Source organism: Corvus hawaiiensis, chromosome 6, assembly GCF_020740725.1.
Source record: "Corvus hawaiiensis isolate bCorHaw1 chromosome 6, bCorHaw1.pri.cur, whole genome shotgun sequence".
NCBI lineage: Eukaryota > Metazoa > Chordata > Aves > Passeriformes > Corvidae > Corvus > Corvus hawaiiensis.
In genome coordinates, this window is record NC_063218.1 from 4,187,501 (window position 1) to 4,209,346 (window position 21,846).

Sequence of the window (21,846 nt, forward strand, 5' to 3'; positions counted from 1 at the left end):
ACTTTTAGCCTTTATAGTAGACCCAACTCCATTTTTTCAACTCTTGACTATGTATTTCCTGAAATCCTTTTCCAAAGAGTTAAATTGGATGTGAAATCTGTACTAGGCTATGGGACGCTCTTTGTTCTAGGAGGAGGCAGCAAAGCTTTGCTTCTGTATCACTTTCATTGCCTTCTGATTGAGGTTGACAGTGTGACAGGAAAGCAAAGAGAAGCAATTGCAGGCTGAATGAGAGCCTTTTTCAGCCTTACAGCAGCCTCCTCCTTAGCCCCTGAGAAAAAGAGGTAACAGATGCCGATAGCACGAATCCCTAACAAAGTCCTAACTTTGATGCAGACAGAAGACAAAAAAATGGGAAAGATTGTCTCACTTCAGAAAAACCTTGAATGGAGCACAAAGGAGGTGCTTGGGGTGGCAGTGGTGGTGGGGGGGGGGGAATATTGAGGGGCTGGAAATGGCTGGGAGAGTTATGGAGTGGCAGCATCTCGGGCAATACATTGTTGGGAAGGCTTCAGGTCCTCGTCATCTGCTGTGGCGGCAGCGGGAGGAGCTGGGGAAAGTGTCCCCAGCCATGGGGGGTCGGGAGGGGGAGCTTTTCATGCTGCCCAGAGCTGCGACTGCAGGGAAAGGCACCTTTTCCCTCCGCAGAAAGGCACGTTATTTACACAGAAAAGGAGCAGAAAATAATGGCTGGGGGGGGGGAGTAAACACCTGCTCAGAGGGATTTTCTGATGGAAGGAAAACAGAGCGGTGGCGAATTTGTTCTCATCTCGCTCCGAACAGATTGCGTGCAACGAGAGTTTTCCCGGTCGCTTCTGCAGCCTGGGATATTTGTTGGTTTTTTGTTTGTTTGTTTGTTTTTTTTGTTTTTTTTTTTTTTTTTTTTTTGCATAGTTTAAGGGGAAAAAAAAAAAAGTCTACCAGGAACCTTGCCTTTGGCGCTTGTAAAATGACCTAAAATTAGCGCAGTGAGAAGGCTAAAAATAGGAATAACTTTCGTTTGCTTACAACTGATCTGTCCCCCAATCAGACAGGAGCCCAACACAACAGATCTCCCTTTTTTGATAAGATTGGGACAGAAGCACCCAGAGAAATCCAATATTAAGTGTGTTTGTATGTAAACGATCTTCTTTTGCATAGTATGGCATTATTCTCACATGATAAGGGGGCAAGAAGCCATCCCCAAGGCCTGTAGATGGATAAATCTCAATTTACTCCCAGAATGCTGCAGAAATTCAGCATATGCCCTAGTGGGATTAATAACATGGATGAGGTGGGCAGGTGGAAGCAGTGCCTCCCTCTTTCACCCACCCTGGACACAGCCGTGATGTTATTTCCTTAGTCTGTGTGCAGAAAGGGATGCCATGAAACAGTGGCTTGACATTCTCTTTCTCCCAAACGAAGAAAAAGAAGGAATGTTTCTGCAGGGAGGGGGATTAGGGCTGGCAGGACACTGTGCTAACAGCCCTGCGTGGACCTTTTAAAAGCTGGGTTGCATTAGTGGCCTAATGGATTGATGTGGTTTAGTCTTTAAATAGGTACTTAGAGAACGGTTTAAATGTGAATAACGGAGTGATACCTTATTAAAACCAACTGGCTGGAAGAATTATAAATTCACAGCTCGTTCAAACAAGAAAGGAAAGCCCATGACATTTCCTTAAGGAGCAATGATAGTCTGCAGTGTCAATATGGCTTTGGTATACACACATTAAAATGTGTAAGTCTCTATTTATGGGGTAATGGCATGCAGAATTTCAGCTGGATATTTAAATGGAGCATATTTCCTCTTTCTTAATTGCAGCACTGGAGAGTACTAATTTAATTTTTTTTTGCCTCTATTTAAATATTCAGAAAATTATTTTATTTTCTCAAACATCATAAAAAAAGGATTTTCCCCCTGCTTAGACTTTGTTTGCTAAGTTTCATGGCTGCAGTATGTAAATTTCACATCTGAATTAAAAAAACCAAACACTTAAAAATAGAAGTTGCAATAGAAATGCGCTCAACTTAAACTACAGTGGTGTTACAGCCATGTGGATGTGGCACCATAATTATAGCTTAAAAAGCAATTAAGATAAAAGCCAGTACAAAGAGATCAGCCAAATATCAAGAGACTCAATTCTAAGCAAAACAAATCTCTAACTTCAAGCTAAACAAACTTTTGGTGGTCCATGTACTCAACATTTTAATATTCATATAGAGACAGGGAAACATACTGAGGGTTTGGGCTTCAAAAATGTTCCTTTAGCAGCAAAATGAGTTCAGAATCTCTTGAAGCTTTTCAGGAAAAAATGCATAATGGAAATCCCTGACCATTCTAGGGGAGTTCATCTGTGGGTTCCCAATGCTCATGGTTGACTCCAGTGCTGGGATCGAATTATTTGTCCTCCCTCATGTGGGCCAAGGATCTAAAATTTGGCTCTTCCCTGAAGCCTGGGCAGAGCTGCTGGGAAGCTTGGCAAAGACTTGGGGTGTTTTCTGGTGAAATGCTGAGTCTGGATGAACCTCCTGTGCAACCTGTATTGCACCAGCAGGTTTTGTCTGTGAACATAAACAGGACACACATGTAGAGGTTTACATTGATCCTGTGTCACTCAGACATGTATGAACAGATATATTTGCGCAGAAATTTGAAATATTCCTGTAGACATGCAGTTCTGGACATGGACTTCATACGAATTATACGCATGGCACCCTAGCATCCCTTTTTATTCCTTTTCTGTGTCAGTTTAAATTACAAATCCATTCATATATTACAAACCAATTTATATAATACAGACCCAACTAAAACATACTCTAGACAACAATTATAACCCTGTCATATGACTTTTTGTCTATAACAATCCTACAAAACTTAATACCTCGCTGGATTGGTATTAAATGGTAGAGTTCCAATAAAAAAAATGGAGTTTTTATTCAGTTCTGTAGGCAGACAGACTACAGCATCAAAACCAGAATTACAGAGCACAAACTGATGTACTCAGTTTTATGGGAATTTTCCATAAGGGAATACATTACATCTTAACTAATGTTTTGCCTTAAAACATAAGTTTTGCTGAACCAATTAAATCAACCAACTAATCTTGCACATGAAACATTAAACAAGAATGGAGTGTCTGCAATTAGCAAATAGCTTTGATGTGACTAAATATCTATCTCTATGCATCACCAGCATTCTGGGTTTAAGTCCCAGATGATGTTAGACATGCTGAATGTAAATGTTTGCTGCCTATAGGTTTCCAACCAGCTGAGTCTTGGAGCAGCAGCACTGCTGGGTTCAGAGGGATGGAAAACCAGATGTCAGCTGCTGTTAGTAGGAAAGGGCCTGTTTTGCATTAAAACATGGGTAAAAGTGAGAGAAGGAAGGAAGGAAGGAAGGAAGGAAGGAAGGAAGGAAGGAAGGAAGGAAGGAAGGAAGGAAGGAAGGAAGGAAGGAAGGAAGGAATTCGGAAGGAAGAAAGGAAGGAAGGAAGGGAGGAAGAGAAAGAGAGAGAGAAAGAAAGAAAGAAAGAAAGAAAGAAAAAGACAGGCAAAGGATGCCATTAAAATCAAACGGCAAGCAAAAAGCACCATAGTTAATGCCCTTAAAAACAAAGACTGTCTTTAAAATATTCTTTAAAAACTAGGTTAGAAAGTGGAAAAAGAAGTCCGAATAACATAATAGTTCAAAAGTAGCATAGAGCAGCCCAGCTCTGCCGTCGGGTTCCCAAAATCCGTGCAGCCTGTGCAACACGTCCCTCCTGGGCAGCAGTGATTTTGGGAACCCGATACTCGGGGCTTTAGAAACTTTAGAGGCATGAGAAGCTGTGTGCGGAGGTGTGGCTTAGTAATTGCTCACCTTTTTTTGTGCAAACACAAAACCACCGCCCAGGCCAGGAGGCTCCGGTGTGTGGTGGGAGCAGGTGTGGATGCTGGAGGGGGCCCGCTGGGAATGCAGCGTGGGAAAGGAGGGACACACGGCACAGCCTGCTCGGATCGGCCTGGCAGCCCCACTCTGCTCCATCCTTGTACGATATTCAGCACCTTTCTTTCACATTTTTAACTTTTTTCTCAATGTTTTGTAGTGTTTGGACAACATTCTTGAGCCCATGGTGTGACCCTTGGGGATGGTCCTGTGCAGGGCCAGGAGTTGGACTCGGTGATCCTTGTGAGTCCCAGCTCAGCAGATTCTGTGATTCTGTTTTGTTCTGGAGAGAAACTGATCCCTCTTGGCTTCAGCTAGGGAGGGACCAGGCTCAAATACTCAGCAGAAAGACACAAATCTGGGTCTCCCCAAGCAGCTGAACACGCTGATTACCCATCTACTGCCTTGGAGGTAGAGATCTTCCAGCTCAGGCTCAAAACACCATTTATTTTGTATAAATAGTTTAATATTCACTAGACCTGAGAGATGCTTGAAGCTGTAGAGGTCAAGGAGGAACTGAGCAGGACCTATCTCTGAGGAGCAATGAGTTATTTGGGTACCACCATGTGAGGAATTCCAGCTAAATCCTTGGGGTGAAACAAGGAGCAACCTTCAACTGCAAATCAGAGCTGGTCTTATCTTGACACAAGAAATAATAACTGAGATATGTATGGGGGGTGGAATAAGGAAAGTGGATTTGGAAGGACACAGTCCATTTTAAGAATCTACCATCACAAAATAAATAAAGTCACAGTTAAGGTAATGGCAAAACTTGCAATTTAATATTAAAAAATCAATTATAAAGATAAGAAATATGTATGAAAAATAATAGTTTCCTCCAAATGGCAAAAATTACTGGAGTGAGTTGTTTGTAGCAAGAAAATTTGTACTTTCCCCAGCATGTATGGGTGGGTTTTGTTGAACAGTGGAAATCCAGTTAAGCAAACAGGTGCAGAGATCTGCATTTCCCATTGCATCCTAACTTCTCATTATCACACCAGCAATTAATATTTTGGATCTCCTGATGATCAGAAGGCAGTTGACAAGGATGACTTAATCAGCCATTGCAGCACCTTGAGGGGGTTGATATTAGCAGGGACACTTGGCTGAAAAGGAGGAAAGGATTCCCAGATATCATATGGCATTCCATGAGCACGAGGGACAGCATCCTCCCAGTGGCCTCATCAGATGTGCCACACATTTAATGAGAATTCCTCAGGGGGGATGTTAAAAACACCAGTGGGATGTCTGAATTCCTTCTCCTTTAGCCCAACTTTCACCTACATGGGGAAGAGGTGATGGTGGGCAACAGCCACCACATGACTGGAAACTGTGATCATTTTCCTGATTTTTTTACTAGCTATGATAAAAACCCGCAACAACTGCAAGTGGTAAAAATGAATGTATTATACAGTCATAGGAGCACAGAAGAGACCTTAAAGATCATCTGGTTCCTACCTCCAGCCATGGGGTTCCACTAGACCATGTTTCTCCAAGCTCCATCAAACCTCGAACCTTTCCAGGGATGGGGCAGCCACAGCTTCTCTGGGCAACCTCTACCAGGGCCTCCCCACCCTCACAGGGAAGAATTTCTTTCTGATATTTAACCTAAACCTACCCTTCACTCTGAAGCCATTCCCCCTTGTCCCATCCCTCCATACTCTTGCAAAAATTCTCTCCCCATCTTTCTGAGACAGAATTTTGCAGACTGGTAAATTTGTGAAAAAACAGCAAAGGTGATTGGTGTAAATCAGACAACTCCTGCTCCTGCAGAATTGCTGAAGGTGCCTGGGAAGATGTTACAGTGGGGATACTGCAACACGTGTACGTGGCCTCAACGAGGCCAGTGGAAAAGAAATATATATGGACTGATTCTTGGTAGATGTTTCAGAGATGTTTATTTCCCCAGCTGCATGGCCGGGGCTCTGCCGAGGAACTGCTCAATCACAGGACCCGAGGGTCCTTCCCCATGCAGGAGAACACAAAACAACCGATGGGGAACGAGGCTGAGCAGGGGCAGGGAAACCCCGTGACTCCCCCCAGGGCCCCTCTCCCAGGACCACATGGCAGGGGGGAAGGGACCCCAATGGGAAGAGGCCTCAAAGGGCAGGAGGCAGCCTGAATAACTCACCCCAAGGAGACTGATGGCTGCTGCTCTCCTCCTATTTAAGCTGAAAATAATGTTTCCCTTCCCAGTGCTGTCCTGCTTGAAAGTGGAAGGGTCCAGAAGTGCTCTGGTCCAGCTACGGGGTGGTGATGAACAAGATGAGAGCTTGGACACGTCTGCTCCAGCATGGAGCAGGGAATTACTGCTCTTCCCCACTGACATGAAGTCAAGCAGAGAAAGAACTGGGAGCCAACAGCCACAGGACCAGGACTTTCACCTCGGATGAATCATCAGGCTCAAGTCAAAAGCTCACCAGGTGAAAGAGTTGTAAAAGTGGAGGTTCCCACAGACCAAAAAGCTCTGTTGTGGAGTAGGATTGGGTGAGTCCTGTTGGTTTCAGCCACTCAGATGAGACTCCATGTCCGCAGTTTTGCCCACCAGATGTGGCTGACCTTGCACAGCAAAGCCACGCAGCAACAAGAGGTGCTTGGGGCTACAGCCCAGCTCAGCAGCAGGTGCCCTGTGAATAGTTATGTGTCTTCCACCTCTCCACTGCACCACATCCACCACAGCCTGGCCCCAGCCTGCTCACCAGCAAGGTCAAAAGTGTCTAGGACAATCTGCCAGGTGGACAATGGTACTGTAGAGCCTCTGCTTCCTCGGGGAAGCAGCCTGAAATGGCAGGAATATGTACAGGAAAGGATGCCTCATTAGTTAACATCAAAAATTCCTCTGAAATAATAATTTTTAACTCACTGCCAGTCAAATTAAATTCAGACATGCCTGTAGTAACATTTGGGTCTGCGGGAAGAATTGTTGTTCAATTAAAAGAGAAGCCAAACACCATTAAAGTAGAAATGTATACAGCAAGTACAGTGGAATTCCACCTGCTCGTTCCAGATGTTTGCAGTCACTCACACATCTAAAGGCTCAGTAAATAGAGCTAATGATGCTTCAGAATAACTTAATACCAGTTCCTGCACCCCTTAAAAACAGAGCTGCTCAAGCAGGGTTAGAAGAAGGGATGTTGCTAAAAACCCTGCAGGGATCACACTGCTCTTGTGGCATCCTACAGCCTGAACGGGCTTGGGGATCCAAGACTTGAGCAATTCTCCAGGGATCTGCCCTGAATTCCTGGTTTAGCAAAGGGAAGAATCTGTGGATTAATAAGAAGAACAGGAAGTGGAGCTCAAAAGAAAGGATGGCTCCTATGAATGGGAAGTGCAGCTCTCTGAAATATGTGCTCAAAAGCCAAATATCACCTGTCACTCTCTGTGTTTGCTGCTTCCTGCACCAGGAGCAGGTTCCATAAATGTGTTTCCATCCAAGGGTAGCTGCTTTCACAGCTGATTTTAAATTCTCTGGGTAATTTATTTATTACCACTATTGCTCATCGCTACACTTCCTTAGCAGGGCAGCATTGCAGAGCTGGGAGTCTAAACATTTCCTTGCAGGGAATGGTTCCTGATTGTTAAAGATCATATTCTGAACTTCCAGCAAATGAGGACTTGTGGAAATCATCTGCAATTAAAGGAAAACCATTCAAAGAAGCTCTTTTCCCAGCCTGGGAACTGATGACGTGGGATTCCTACAGACTGATACCCCCAGTCCCCAGTCCCTTCCCAACACACCTTCTGTGTGTTTTCCTTCCTTTTGTGTTCTCCATGAGTTCAGCACAGACATTCCCAACTGGAAAATTACTAAATATTTAGAAAAATTGAGCAGCCCTTGTGCTCCTCCATCAAATTGGTTGAAATTGGGCTGCAGATTTTAAGACTGCAGTTGTTGAGGGAAAAGGCACAGTTCAGCACTGTTTGTGGAAAAAAGACTTGTACCTGGAGTCAGAGAGGAGTTCTGACGACTCACCAGGAGATATCACTTCCAGAGCAAAGGACTCTCCACTTGGAAAGCCTTGCCCACTCTTCTGGCTTTAGGGAGCAGTTGAAGAGGGAGTCTTAGCCACTTTAACACATTTCTCCTAGACCTCTTGCCACCAGGATTCTAACTGGGCTCTGCAAAGCCAGAATCCTTCCTACTCCATGTACTCCCAATGTCCTCAGACCATCTCAGGCATACAGATATTATTATGTTCCACACTTCCTGACTTGGTGCATCTGGATTGTCCCCTGAAATATATCAGGATCCCAATGCCCAAAGAGGACATCAGGATGCCGGGCTGGGAGGGTCTCATGAGGTAGCTGCCCCTCTCTATACGGACACACAAAATACCTTCATCACTGCCTTGGGAAGAGAAAACACTATTTTCTCACCCTGATTTCTTGTGTGCTCCTGACCACAGTCCTGCAAGGACAACCTGGGGCCAGACACAAAGCCCTGAGCTGGGTGGCACTTGGTGGGAGTTGCTGGGACTACTTTGGGCAGAGCAGAGCTAGCAGCCCAGAAAGCAGGAGGAGGAGGAGGAGGAAGGTGGTGTTCCCTTCCCTTCCTCTGCCTCCTCTCCCTCACACACACAGCATTTCCACAGGCTGTGCACAGGGACCAGGATTTGGGCATTAATTAATAGGATTACTTCTTATGAATTTCTTCTTCCCCTTTCTTTAGGATGGTTTCTGAGAGCAGTAGGTTTGACTCCCCTTCGTTAAAGCACCAAGGCTGCATTTGCAGGACCTGGGATGTGGTCCTCACCCCATCAATACCCTCTGATATGGGGCACGTTCCCAAATTAAGAAGAACACAGGATGGCAAATGATCATCCCCCTCAGCCCATAAACTGAGATACCCCCATTACCATAACACATCTCCCACACCCTGAGGCTGCCCCCACACACTGGATACTCCCTGGGCGAAGCAGGATGGGATCCCAGTATCACGCCTGGTAGGTGGTTTGTGTGCACCAATTTCCCCTCTCAAGCAGGATTTTGCCAAAACCCAAGGTTTGAAACCCTCAGCTGTGTGGAGAAGGAGCAGCTGAAGCCAAGGAGGCACCGAGTACCTTTGCTGCTGCTCTCGTCTCAGAATCTCTTTTCTTCATTATTGTAATGCAGCCTTTCATGTGATTTCTCTATGTAACCGATAATGTTCTTGAGCTTGCATTTCACAGGAAAGGTTATTTTTGAAAAGAATAAAGAAAATCCTTATCAACCTACATGCTTGTTGTAGGAATGCCAACTCTCTTATAAGTGCAGGTCCATCCATTCCTTTATTTTGATGTAAAAAAATCTCCTGGCCTGCAACTACAACATGTAAGAGGCATTGCAGGCAGAACTTGATCTCATCTCACTCTGAAGACAGCAGTGCCTTTCTCCCCCAGAATAAATCCCAAACAAGCCCCCCTCCTGCTCCCAGCTTAACTGGCAGCTTCAGCAACAAGAGATAAACTTCAACCTACGTTTCCTTTCCAAGCTTAGTTGTTCATTACTTTTTTCCTCCCACACCTGCCTTGATCCCCTGCAAGAAGCAATTACCCAAATGATATTGTGGCTGGGGATAACTAAATACCCCTCCTGATACAAGGCAGTGATATCACCGTGACTTCCACAGGTCTCAACAGATTTTATACAGCATGCCTCAAAAAAAAAAAAGGCCCTCCTCCAAAGCAGTCTTTGAACCTGCCCCCCGTTATAAGCACAGCTTGCAGAAAGGAAAGAGAAAATGGCAAAATCTCATGCCTGGAGCATTTGGACCAAGTGCAAAGCCCTAAGAAAGGTAAAATACCCAGCTGTTTGACAGTTCATAAATGCTGCAGAGCCCCTGTCCTTCTTTAAGATTATTGGAGGATGAAGAAGAGGTTCAAATTCTCAGACTTTCATTCAGGACAAACACCTCCCACCCACAAAAGTCACATTTCTGGGACAAATGAGCTCCCAATCAGAAAGTGTTTTTTAAATAACCCTCTATTTGCTCACATTGTCGGAAGATCAGCATCAGATTAATCTCCAGATCAGTGGGGGGAATCCAGGTGTCATTGGGCAAAGACCATTCACCAGAAACTCCACATGGCAAAGTCTACCCTGGAGGGAACTGGAAGGGACCATAGAATCATGGAATGTTTGGGGTTGGAAGGGATCTTCAAGACCATCCAGTTCCAAGCCCCTGCCACGGGCAGGGACACCTTCCACTGGATCAGGCTGCTCAGAGTCCCAAAGATGTAAAAAAGGGGTCTGGTGTGGGGTATCATCACTTATGGCTACAGATCTGAGCTGCCAATCCGTAGCAGAAGCAGGGGGGTGAGTGGGAAAAACGCAAAACCTGCTGAAGGGCCAAGGCATAGATTTTCTGTAATTAGCAGCTGATGCCCATTGATTTTTGAAATAGCAACTCTTTAAAATAAAACAGGTTGCACAATGGTCACGCCGGCCAGGGAAATGTGCCCAAGGTCTGCTTCAGTGACAGACAACAGTGCCACCAGCACGGCACGGAGCAGCACTGATGTGTGCACCCAACGGAGCGGGGACTGCCTCCCAAACCCCTTTTACTCCAGACCAATTTGTGTAAATAAACGCCAACATTTCTAAGGCTTGATTGGCTTAAGTCAGTGAGAAGGTCTCTGCTGACTCCACTGGGCTCCAGATAAGGTTCTTCAGTTCAGTAGCTTCCAAAATGCATCTGCTTTTCTGATTTAGTGCTATTGTTTGATGCAGGTCGAAACCAAATGAGCCTTAATTAGCTTCAAACTGAGTTCCCTGTGTTTACAACATCCTGGTTTACAGTTCTGTGCTCCGTTCAGGTATGCACATTGCCAATCAGCTGGGAACCCTGGCTGCTCTTAAAATACCTGTTTGTCTCACAGTCTCTCACTGACTACAAAACCATATTTCTAAATTCTCACATAATCAAAGGTACACTAAAAATAGAGGAAATTCTCGCATATCAGGACAAGAAAAAAAATGCACGCAACTTCTTTGCTCACTGATGCAACCAAAACACCCAGGAGTTATTATAATGTGCATTCCCTTGACAGAGACTTTTATTTCATGCAAATTACTATGATTAAGATTCGAATGCTTTTTTTCCATTTTCGCACATTACTTAATCAATGTGAAGTACTGTGTAAAAATTGCATCTCTTCATAACAGTGATTTTGACCAAGTCAAGTGTTGCTGCTAGAATCCTAATCCAGACTTGTGATTCAATTATCATTTAGAGACTTTCTAAATTCAAATTAAGTTTACAAAAAAAAAAAAAAAAGAAGAAGTTAATATCAATATGGATCATTTGTAGGTTTTATCAAAGCAGCTTCCTGTTGCAAGGGAATGCAAAACATGTTGGATTCTTTCTGTTTCATTTATTTTTTTAACTAAACGTGAAAAATATACAGCACTGCACAGAATGTGAGCATTAAAATGTGTACCTTGGGACACTTCTTGCTCATATTGCATTGTTTATATTTTATAGGCAGCCATCCTGAGAGCTTGAGAGAATGTTTAAGCTCTGGATGTGGGCATCTGATTGAAAGAATGTTACCACAACTTCATGAATTGCCTGTTCTTCAGCTGAGTCCCAGAAATTCACCTCATAACCGAGGCTGGGTGTGTGCTTCAGTCCTCAGAGCTACAACTACCTAAAAAGCCAGGTAAAATCTGTTAAAAACCTCCCTCCTCTTGGTGGTCTGTATTAAAATTTAGATGGAATATGCATGTACGTGATGCAAGCTGCCCATGAACAGCAATAACCTCATTATTTCCTGTGTTCTCACACAGTCAGTAAATATTTCATGTTTTTTGAGGGGATAAATTCACAGTGGGCTGCTCATGGGTGTGAAGGTCAGTAATAACTACGACCTCTTCCACATTCATGGAATCATGGAATGGATTGGGTTGGAAGGGACCTTAAAGGTCAGCTTATTCCAACCCCCTGCCATGGGCAGGGACACCTTCCACTATCCCAGGTTGCTCCAAGCCCTGTCCAACCTGGGCTTGGACACTTCCACATAAGCAATTCATGCAACTTGGCATTGAAATTCCTCCCTCAAAGCCAGCAGTGCTGGTAGCAAGCACTTTTGGGAAATAAACCTCCAGCTACTCAACATAAAGAATCCAACCAGTGGAGGAGTTGCTACATCCCTTGGCCCCAGAGATAACACAAACTATTCTGGAGAGCATTAGTCTGGAGTGCTTAATATAATGCCTCTAGATTTCAGAGGTTAGCTAGAAAATTACATTTGCATTAATGTTTTGGCTAATTATTCTCCTACAGCCACCTAGAAAGGTTACGTGGTCTTTCAAATCTGGTGTGTATCTAGTATGCTAGCAATTTCCCTTCCTTTTCATTCCTCACAGGACAGAAATTAGACATTGTCATTCCATATTATTTGTGACATGTTGACATTATAATTTAAAAGAATGCAGCAGTCCTGAACAGCTGGAGAGTAATCCTGAACAATCCTTGACAGTTTCCTTTGGAGGATGAATGCCCCTCCCTGGAGAACTGCACAGTCTCTTATTTTAAACTAACAGCTAATTTTAGACAGTTTGCCCTCTCAGAAATGCGTGCCACAGAGACTTCTCTACATGGTGAACAGCAGTGACCAGAGATAAGCACCCACACAGAAAAAAGAGAGAGCTCTGAAATAGATTTTCCCTCTTCTAAGAGACATGACTTGTTTGCTGTATTGCCTGATGGAGCCAAGGAGGGACTCTCATTGCTGAGCCTGCCCCCCCTCGTGCTGTGCTGAGCTGAAAGCTTCTTGGATCCCACACACACTTTGGGGCTGCTGCTGTTTGCTGCTCCTCAGAGACTTGAGGGAATTGGTTTAAGCAGAGGGGATTTTTCCCCCCACCTACCCAACAGGCTCAGCACACTGGGATTGAAGGTCCTTACTCCTGGAAGGGAGAAGGAAGCACATCTGCAGCAGGGTCACGCATTACCTCTGTCTCTCGCAGGTCTTGGGTGTGCAGAGAGATGGAGGCACAAGCCAGAAAGCACCTTGTGGAGGGTGGAGAACAGCCTCGTATGGCTTTGTCTTTTGGGTTGTTGGGAGAATGGAGGAATGGGACCTGGGGATTCTCCTCCTGCTGTGCCCACGGAACAGAGCTCCATCTCTCCTGCCCTTCTGCAACTGTGGTGTGGCCTTGAGGATGGGTTCAAACACTCCCTACCAATCAGTGCTTGTGTCTTTAGCCAGTAATACCTTGATTTTTTTCTTTCCATCCTTGTTTTTTTAAATTTTTCTTTCTTTCTTTTCTCTTTCTCTCTTTCTTCCCCCCAAAAGTCCTGACTTCACATCATCATGCTCCTAGGACATCCCAGCCAAAGGTACACTGCTTGCAGATCAGACATCAGCAAGGTGACCCATTTGTCAGACCTGAGGGGTATTTTGGGTTCAGCTCAAGGGTCAGCAAAAACTGCTGAAATTATTCTTGCTTTATTGTGTATCGTGTGGCCTGAACAGGAGCAGATCTGGCTTGCAGGAGTCATGGCAAGGACAAGCAGGAAGCACAGCAGGAATGCCTCTCTGTTATCAGGGGAGCTGGAGGCACTGCCCACACAGAAGGGAGCTCTCCCAAAAAGCTGCTTCATGCTCTGAAGCTCTTTTCTCTCCTGGGTACAACAGCAAGAGCAGAGAAGGACTGAAGGGATAAATACTTTTGTGCCATGAACTGAGCAAAGCCCCCTCTGCTCAAATAGGTTCAAGGCTGGGTCAGAGCTGATTTGCTCAACCACATTTTCTCTAGATTTTCATCAGTGTGGTCAGCCTGGTCACTGATGATGGAATTCTGCTTTGCTGGGACCACTGAGAGGCTTCATGCTGGCTCTGGTAGGGCTGTGGTTCAGCCTTTAACGTGTACAAGGTTTTCTCCATGCTGCACAGCTCCTCTGGGGAACAGTTCTGTCTTTTCTGAGTAGGAATCACTGCTGGCTGCAGAATAAAACTGTCTGGACCTGGGCTATGCTGGATAACGTGCCCTGCGATGTCAAAGGGAAAATCACCACTGGTTTCAAGGACAACAGCTTATGGTGCCTTCTTCAGCTCTCTGTCATTCAGGAGTTTGCCTCATGGTTCCTACCAGTTAAACATTTCTATCAAATGAGGATAGTGTTCCAAAGAGGAAAGTCTGACAGAAAAAAACCCAGGAAGATTTCCTGGTTCTTTTTTCTCTAATTAAGAATGATTCCCCTCAGCTCTCAAGAATCTAATCTGGCTGTTACCCTTTTCAAGAAGAGAATACTTTCCTTGCAGAATTTAGAGCAGCAAGCTTAAAAATCCAGGTTTTGGACTGAGGAGGTTTTAAAAACAATTTCACTGTCATTATTCTGTAGCTGGATGAGCCAACAAGCCGTGCAAAAGAAAACCCTGTGAATGTAAAGAGACTGAGTGGAGTGATAAAAACCCATCTCTGCAAGATCTGTGTGAGGAGGACTTGGTCACAAGAGTGATGCTGCTCCTGTGAAGAAACATTTGCAGGCTCCAACCCCCAATAACACATGTGAAGCAGCTGAGCAGGTAATACCCAGGGTGCTGCCTTGGGGCCCACAGGGGCGGGAGATGAAGCTGCTCCAACACTTGTCTGTGTGCAGGCACTCGAGTGAACACGTAAAATGTGTGTGCCAGAGCTGAAGGGCTTGTGGGGCTCAGGTGTTTGCACCTGATAAAAAGCCTGGACAAGTGTTGTGAGAGTGTGGAAGCCTGAAGAGGAGAAGTCAAAAATCATTCTCTTTCCCTGACAGATTCATTGCCCTAAAAACCAGAATCTGAACTGTATTTTCCACTGAGATCCAGGTACACCCCAGCTAAGAGGGGACCCAAAGAGCAATTTTCCTGTACATGGAGGAGACAGTGAAGGAAATTCATTTTACTGGGTCTTCCAAACTCATTCTCAAGCAGTTGTTAGAAATGTGAGCTCAGCCAATTGCCTCTCCAGAAAGAATGAGATAAAATACAATAAAATAGCTTAGCTGAGTTTTTAAACCCTGATATCCCTATTGATTTTCCATGGAAAGCAGACAGTGATGAATAGTAACAGCACAGTGCCTTCAGATTGGTTTTCTTGTGCTGAGATGCAGAATGTGTTTAAACAAGTCCAGCTTTACTAGAAATGGTCCTCTGGAGCACAAGTCACTCCTTGTGCATTACAGTCCCTCAGATCAACTCCCTTCCCCATTATCCTCCTCTAACTATGGAGTTGACACAATTTTGTTTAAAAACCTTGGATGTGACCCAGGGGATACAGTGGAAAACCATGAGCAAACCAAGGTTTGGGTAAGCCTTGCAAACTCTGCTCTTTAAATGACCTTGAAATCCTCTCCTAATTTCACACAAGTCTTTACAAAACATTCCTGGGACAGCCTGGTGGGGAGAAAGGGCACTGGGTGGAAGAATGGCTCATGGGAAACATAAGAACATTCCTGCCTGAGAGATCCTGAACCATGGCACCCTCAGAGGGTGTCCAGCAGATCTTGCAGAACCTCATTCTGCCCTCTCATCCAGTGACAGGAGGCCTCCTGGAGCCAGTGGACCCTGCTAGGAGAGCAGATTGCTGATGTGAGGCTTGTTCCTGCAGTTTCTAATATCTGAATGTGCAATGAGAGACATGGACAATTGTGGCCCCAAATATCTGTCCCCAAACCAAGGCTGGTACTAGTCGGGAAGGAAAAAACTGTATCTCCCCATAGTCTCCACTCTTCCCCAGGGATGGAGCTATTTTTTTCTGTGAAAATGCATTCTAACATGCCTTTGAAGAAGTCCTCTCCTGACTTGCTTCATCTGCTGGCAAAAGAATCCATCCCTATCCACCCAGGACAGAAAGAAAACATAAAAAACGCCTCCTTATTTTCTTTCCCATTCGCACATTTTCAATCAAAACAGATTTATGCAAGCTATACTGAATGTGCCACAAATCTCTTTGCATGGTTAAAGTTGATTAATTAGGGTCGGAAGTGAGAATTAAAAAATGGCAGCAGCTCACAAAGCACAAATAGCCTCTCCCGGGCCTTGCGGATGATGGAGCACGAGCGGAGGTGCCGGAGCTGGTTCTGCCTGGAGGAGAACCGCCTCCTTCACCTTGGGTTAAACACTCAAGAGCAAAGCTGGGGTTTGGGGGGAGGAGGCTGCCCTCAAAATAATGTGTGTATAATCCTCAAGATAATCAATTTCTTACAGATGTTTTGTAAACTTTCGTGTTCGAGAGCGCAAGCCATAGTACTTTCTAAATCCCTAGGGGTTGTACTTGATATCCATTTGTTATTTCCTAATGCTATTCAATCTTTTTTTTTCCCCCCCTGACTTTTTTTCTTTTTTGAAGCTTGCAGCAATAAGCCTGAGCCTTACGCCGGCAGTTGCCACCGCTTCTGCCATTCCGCAGTGAACTTTGTGCGTGTTTTCATATTCCTTTTCTTACCCTCCCGATAAAAGCATTATCAGGGAAATTCAAAAGCAAGCAGAAAACTGGCATAGCTAATTTAGGCTAATTAGTATGGCAGAAGCTGAGTCTTCTACTTCAGAGGTTCCCATGCCCTCCCATGTCTCCACCTGATCGCCTTGTCCAGCAGCAAACCCAGGAGGCAGCTCCAATTATATCATAACCTCTTCAAACACCAAGCCACTCAAGCTAATTTTATCCTATTAAACAGACTGAAGGATTCAGAAGAAAGGTTCTCCCCCAAAAGCTTCAATTACCAGTGTCCCTGATTACCATCTTTACAATCCTATATGCTACAGTTAAATACTTTTTTGCTTAGTGTTGCTTTCTTGATTTAGATGAAAAGCGAGTATTAAGAGCATGTCTTTTTAACTCAAGCAAGTGACATTCATAAAAAAAGAAAAAAAAAAGAAAAAAACCGGAGCCTCTCTTGTTATTAGCGTGTTTAATCAAAGTCAAGTTTAGAACCGTTCAAAGACAATGTAATTGGGGAAATGTAAACATCCCCTCACATCCGGTGGCATTTAAAGCAGCCACAGGTAACTGCCAGGAACAGCAGTGATGGCCAAAAGTATCAGGGCTAGAAGAACAAAAAAAAAAAAAAAAACAAAAAAACAGCAGGATCTCCTTAGGAAAGGAAATGTCGAATGGTGCTGGGATTAAATCCCATGTCACTAATCAGCAATAAGGACAGAAAACAGCCCCCAAGGTGCTGGGCTGCTCCATCCTTCCTTGCACCAGCACGGGGTGGCCCTGAGCACACAGTCACCCCTGGCCAAACACACTCACCTGGGTCACAGATATGCCTGGGCTCTCTGCCTGTGCCCCAGTCCTGAGGTGGCCTCCAGCCTTCACTCTCCATCCCTGTGACTCCCCTCATCTGAGAGCCAGGAGCTCCCTGGAGAACCAGCTCCCCATTTTCCTGGTCAGTGCTCCTCCCAGGGGGCTGCAGCCTTGGCTGATGACTCCAGGTGCTGCTACAATTCAAATAATCCAGGCTATTATTTTTAACAACAGAGGGGAAAATGGGGAAAAAAATATATGTCACCTGAGCATCAAATTAACCCTCTTCTGAACACTGAACCTGGGGGAAGTGCAGGTAATAGCAGTACCTGTTGGGACAGCATTTAAATGGAAACAACACCAGGATATGGATCACCTGGGAACTTCAGCAGCACAAATAATAGCAAAAACACATCTCACTTTTTTAGAAAGAAACTTGCTCTTCACCTTCCCCAAGTAGACTAATTTTGCTTATTCCTCTTCTTCCACTGACAGTAATTGTTTCAAGCACACTCAGAACTTAATTTGGAGTTCTCACAATTCTTTTCTTTTGGGTCATCCCATCTTGTTAGCTCCCATCACTAGCTGGTGGCATTTGGGGGTTGGATTTCACTTCTGATCTACTCCTCCTTGAAGCTGAAAATGAGCATTTTTCTTTTCCTCTAGAAACAAATAAACAAACAATTTCTGCCGTTTAACAGAAATTGAATGAGTTTCACCCAATTGCCCACACTTCGGGTGATAGGGAGGTGCCATTGTCTGCAGACAATGATTCTCATGCAAATGAAACAACAACTCAACAAGAATCCTCCGTATCTCTGTTTGGGCCAATTTTCTTAACGTTTCAGCAGAGCTTAATCTGTTGGCAGAAGTGTTTAGGCCCATTAACAGCTAAAGTCACAGAGTCCACAACTCACCCTGCTGACAGTAAACACGGAATTTGAGGAATGGCCTTTAAACAATGGCTAAGCCACAAACCATTTTGTCATCAGGTGCTGTGAAAAGCATAGAGGCTGATGATTTTCTTCCTTGGGTTACAGCGATTTGAAAGCCTGGCTTCCCTCCCCCGAATCCCCAGCACCCTCCAGGCTTGAGTTACAGCTGTTTTATTTGCCTTTCCAGCCCTACAGCTGTGGGACGGGTGTTGCAGGTGTGCTGCCCACAAATGACTCATTCCAGGGCTTCGTATTATTTATTTATGTTAGCTGCCTTGGAAGCCAGGGCCGCCCTCTGCTCACCACTGGCCAAACACAGGACAACACCACGCTCTGTGTCCTGCAGGGCAGATTCCTGGATTTAATTGTGCTCAGGGAATGCTATGCCCAGGTCCTTGCCTATCAATCCCCATTGAAGAGGGATTGGAACTTTAAGGCGTCTTCCAATCCAAACCATTCCATGACTCTGTTTCTGTGGAAAAGAGAAAATTTATCGCGGGGAGGGGAAATAAACGGTGATTTCCAAATAATAAAGTGCTAAATAAAATCCATAAAGCTTAAACCCTGGCAACAGGTATGGGTATGAGGATAAGGATGCTGGGGCTTCTCACCCATGTTTCCCAGTGAGAAGCTCTACTGGGCAGCGCCAAAGGAAGTCACTTTGAAACCCACTGCCTGAATGGCACCTGAGTTTATCCCCTTTCCCTGGGGAAAGAACCACAGTCAAAGTGATGGCAGATGGCTGCACCCCAAAAGAGTTTTTCAAACTTCCCTGGACGTGTTTGGAAAACACAACTCCCTGCCTTCCAGGCATTTTTCTGGTTTCTTCCAAGGACAAACCAAAGAACAGGAGGGGAAGAGAGGAATGAGGATCAGGGCAGGTATGGAATGTTCTAACTGCACATCCAGATATCCCATACTTTGATTTGTTCAGGCTGCATTCAAACTGTGTTGCAACCGCCGCTGCCATGAGGAGTCCCCATCATCATTATCAGGGAATGAGAAGGAAGGGAAAAAAAAGATGGAGTGGGAGAGACTTGGTTGTGCCTGGAATGCAACGTTAGGCACCAGCATGGAGAGCTCTTCATCATTCCACAGCTCTGGAATGCCCACATTTCCCTCCTCCACCTCTGACATTCATTGCCATTAAGGGCAGGTGAGAACACGAGGTTATTTTGGTATGGTGGCTTCTGAGCAACACTTTGACAATTCATTGCCCCAGCCTTGGTACAGATTGGTCCAAAGCCACCAAAACACGTTTCTTCCCAGTTAATTAATTAAGTAGCAGACAAGATTCTGTGTTTTGCTGGAATATAAGTGAAATGAAATGAAATGAAGGTAAGAGAAAAGAAAAAAACAGTAATATAAAATAGACTTATTTTTTTAAAAAAGTAAAAATAAGAAGGCTTGTGGTCAAATTTTTCTGTCCTTTCAGTTTTTTAAATAAATGCTACAGAGCTTCATGGAAATTTTTTTAAATTCAAAGGTATCAGTCAGCCCATTAAACCATGTTATTCCGTAATGCCAGACTTGTTTCATTTACATCTTTAGATCCTCATGGTTACAGTGACATGGTTGCCAACTGCAAATTAAATGGGGGAGGAAAGGTTTGTGAGGCTTTTTTTTACAGATGGCAATTGGGAACAACTCTGGTGCTGCCAGTACCAAGCTCTAGGAGTGAGAACAGAAATTGATTTTTCCATAGATTCTTCTGTACAATTCTGAGTGACATGGTTCCAAACACCCACACCTGTCTGAGGAGGTAGCTGCTGGGTGTGGTGGTGGCTGGTGGCACAAAAACACACCTCAGCTCCTCGTGTGTGCCACTATCCCACCTTTCAGCCCCTCATACAGGCATTTAACTACAGCTCCAGCTTTCCCCAGACTCCACACTCAAGCTGACGTGAACAGATGGAGAGGCTGGGCAGGAATTATATGAATGAGAGTTGGAAGCACAAGGAAAGGATGAAAACTAAGAGTTTAGCATGGAGCAGAGACCTTTATCAGCAGCACCAGGACCACGGGGATGTATTTTGCCTGGAGAGTGTGACAGCAGCACTCCATGAAATTCACTTTTTACTGGGCTGAAAGCTCTTTTCTCTATTTTTAACATACTACAGAGCCCTTATAAGTCCCAAAATACCAACCAGAAATACCCCTTGGTAACAAAGTGGAGTGTATGCAGCAACCAAGCCTTTCGATCTACACGGCAGCATCAAAGAGGGGATCTAATAAAATTTTAAAAGGGAACAAGCCATAAAACTCAGATCAAAGACTCTGAATCGTTTTGCTTATTTCTGACAGACCTGAACATTTCTTGGGAGAGTTTCTTCTAAAAGAAATAAATAAATCACCCTCCTAAAGCTACAGCAGGGCATTCCCCCATACATGCACATAAATACACACACACACACTTGTGTCACACTTGTGTACATGGATAAAATGTCCATGGTAAATCACTTTGCAAGACTTGATTTTTCAAGACCCTGTCCAGGATATCCTGATGGGGAGGAGGTCCCAGGAGTGTGGTGGGACAGGGGCCCCCTATGCCAGGCTGGCCAAAATGAGGAGGCACAGCAGTCACATCTGGCTTAGCAAGACATTTATAAGTTACTGATTTCAGGGTGTACAGCAGAGATGTTGAATGAACCATGAAATTTAATTTATTAGAATTATCAGAGAGACAAGAAAAATTTGACTTGTATTGAGCATGCAAGGATATACCATCTAATTTGGAAGTTTTCACCCCCCTTTTAGAAATTCAAAAGATGTCACAGTTTTCCTTTTTTTGGGGGCATGTATAGATTGAAGCTGGATATTTTGCTGGAAAAGTATTTCTTCTTCTGGGTTTTATCAGAAGTGAAAATGATCTCGGCATTCGTGGCTTAGTCCTGGCTAATCAGAACGTGCAATCAGAGACATCACATCGTGTTCCTGCCTGCAAGTGAAGCCAGAATTAAAGCATCTGGGTGTTCCAGGGGCCTTTGGTGGGTACCAGAACCCTCTGTCCACGGACGAGGTTCTCTGCTGCAAAGTGAGACAGAGATAGGCTCAAAACTCACCTCTTCAGGAACAAGGTGGCATCACAAGCATGGGGTTTTCAGCCAAGTTCTCTATGGGGTGTTAGGAGCTCCTTTTGAGCTGCCAAAAACCATCCACTCAAACTTTGCAAGCCCAAATGTTCACCCCAAACTTGAGCGTGGCCTGAATCAAGCAATGAAAGTTAATCGGCGTCATTAAATCTGTCAGAGCAGCAGGTTATTAAAATTACCACCATTCACTCTTGGAAATGGGAACAAAAAATTATGCCCTGGCTTTCTGAGCGTGTTTGTCTTGTTTTCCCACACTGCTCATGAATTACTCCAGTATATTACAATGTCCTCTATCCGTCTTCATTAGCATTGTGAACAAATTGTATTGGGCTGTAATGCAGCTTTTTTTTTTTTCTTTTTTTTTGTTATTGTACAAACATACACGGTGTACAGAAAATGGGCAATTTAATATGAAAAGAATATTGTGCCTCAGAATTTTTATTTTCTAAACAGTCATTTCAGTTGGGAATTATTGCACGATTTGTGCATAATTTCTCATGGATAGTTATTTAAATATAAATAGGGAAAATATGTAAGTCCATATGGCGGCTATCTACCCTTTCTTGATGCCTCTCCATATTTTTAATAGTGCAATAAACAAAAGATAAAAACATCTCTAAGCCACACACTAGTCAAAAGAAGATAATTGTGCCTCTATGTGTTTATTGTAATTTGAATGTGCTTCAATTAACTTTCCTCAATATTT

The 21,846-nt window shown here is 44.3% G+C and overlaps 1 long non-coding RNA gene across 13 annotated transcripts in view; it reads left to right on the plus strand.

Annotated features, from left to right (window-relative positions):
- LOC125327457 overlaps nucleotides 1-21,846 on the plus strand; it is a 99,831-nt gene that overhangs the window by 71,240 nt on the left and 6,745 nt on the right. For 6 of the 13 annotated variants that reach the window (XR_007204261.1, XR_007204267.1, XR_007204268.1 and 3 more), the window contains 5 exons: nucleotides 6,101-6,391; nucleotides 9,513-9,677; nucleotides 11,367-11,544; nucleotides 13,183-13,226; nucleotides 14,232-14,415. This is a non-coding gene — a long non-coding RNA (uncharacterized LOC125327457). Of the gene's footprint in view, nucleotides 1-6,100; nucleotides 6,392-9,512; nucleotides 9,678-11,366; nucleotides 11,545-13,182; nucleotides 13,258-14,231; nucleotides 14,416-21,846 lie in introns of all 13 variants that reach the window. The other 7 variants (XR_007204266.1, XR_007204270.1, XR_007204265.1 and 4 more) reach the window with 6 other exon arrangements.